Here is a 2,037-nt window from a genome sequence, read left to right on the forward strand (position 1 = left end):
GCTCAACAGCCGGAAGTGTGTAGCTCGCGTCACTGAGACGCGGGAGTCCGCCCCCGGCCCCAGGCTGCGATAACGAGCGCCGCGCGCCAAGCCGCGCGCCAAGCCGCCGCGCCAGTGTCTCAGCGAAAAGTGCGTCCGTTCAAAATTGGGCCGTCTTGAGCGCACAGAACCCAATACCGCTGCGACGGGACGGCGACCGGCCCCTGACCTTTAACCTCAGCTGAGCCCCCCCCTCCAATAGAAAATACCTTTATCAAACTGACAGCACAATGAAGCACTAATTAACTCACTCTGTATGAACTACATAAACTATAATGACCACAATTCCCTCAGAGCGGGTATATCGTTAAAGCATAATGGAGTAAAGTGAGTCACTAAAACAGCTAAAAGCAGATCATAGCCAAGTGGATGAGTCACCATTATGAATGGTATTTATTTCAAACATGTAAATAACATACAGATAATCCATTGCCAAGAATCTGAAGCGATCAACAAATTCACACATCAAACTCAGCGAACAAATCTCTGTATGCATCAGATTTGTTACATGCTCGAAAAGCAGTGGGAGGAAGTATGCACTCATTTTTTCCCCCTACCACTTCTCACCTACTCTTAGGTTAATTCAGCTACTATACATTTCAAACTCAATCCCCGCTGTGCTGTGCAGTTCAAAATCAATGCAATTTGTGCTGCACAATACAAACTCAACTACTGTGAACAATAAGAGAAAAAAAGAAAACATCAAAACACGAGAGAGAAAAAGAAAAAGAAAAAAAGCATCCTAATGTCATGTACTAAACAGATCATAATGCTACGTGTTGCGGCAAAAATACTTTGATAAAAATTGAGAACAACAAAAATGGTCTTTGTGGGTTTAGTTTGCAGTATTATAATTTTTTTTCAGCTGAAAAAGGACAGAGCTCATCACTTCCACACACACGGAGTATGCATGAGAGTAGCAAGAGTCCGACCCCGGACGGAGCCCTCATTACTCTTTTAACAGTGGTTCACCCCTCCCTTGGGCAAAAGAAATGATGAATTCATTTCTTATGAAACAGCTGTGAATCTTCTCGCACGCGCCCCTTATCCTGTAGATAAGACACAGAGCACCGTACCTGACCCCCACTGAAACACAGCATCAAGGCTGCACACTAATCCTTAGCCTAGGCTTCTAAAAAAGAGGAACGCAGCAGACGGGTTGCACATACAGAAAGGCACTGATTTACATAAGAAGAGAACATGAGCTACATTAAGAAGGGTAAATATTAAGAAAGCAGCAGATGAATGACCATACAGGGAGCCTCTAATTTACACAGGATACCTTAAGAGGACATGAGATACATATGAGGAGAGTAAATACTAAGAAATGGCTATAACAGTCCCCCCTTTGACCCTACTAGAGTCACTTCAGGTATTTACAAAACTCATACGGACATCAATATCATCAGCCTTTTCACAGTTTAAGATGACACACCACAAAGTACAAGTTAGAAAGCATTTGCTGTTTTTGTGAATGACAGTCATGTAGCAAGCTGGGGGATATAAACACTTTTACACTGTTACACGACGGCCTGGTGGCCTGTCCAGGGTGTCTCCCCGCCTGCCGCCCCATGACTGCTGGAATAGGCTCCAGCATCCCTGCGACCCTGAGAGCAGGATAAGCGGTTCCGATAATGGATGGATGGATGGATGGATGGATGGACACCAAGGTCAGACTTTTCATTTTCTGGCTCATTGTGATATAGTGGGATCCAGCTGGGCAAAGGAAGCAGGTCAGGATTACCTTCAGTCGAGACATGCATATATTGTCCAATTGTGTGCCCAATCCATTTAATTGTGAGTGCTTTCATGCAGGTGAGGAGGATCGTACAAAAACAGATGCTCATAGCTAAAACCATAAAAATAGGAACCAAAATCTGAATCAAAATTGCTCCCCATGGACCAAATCTCTCCGACAACCATTCCATTGCACTGGTACCAGTGGGTTCTGAGGGCCCAAAATGAGAGACTATGTTGGCCAATATGTCAATAAGTGCA

The sequence above is a fragment of the Lampris incognitus genome, chromosome 18 (assembly GCF_029633865.1).
Source record: "Lampris incognitus isolate fLamInc1 chromosome 18, fLamInc1.hap2, whole genome shotgun sequence".
Taxonomy (NCBI): Eukaryota; Metazoa; Chordata; class Actinopteri; order Lampriformes; family Lampridae; genus Lampris; species Lampris incognitus.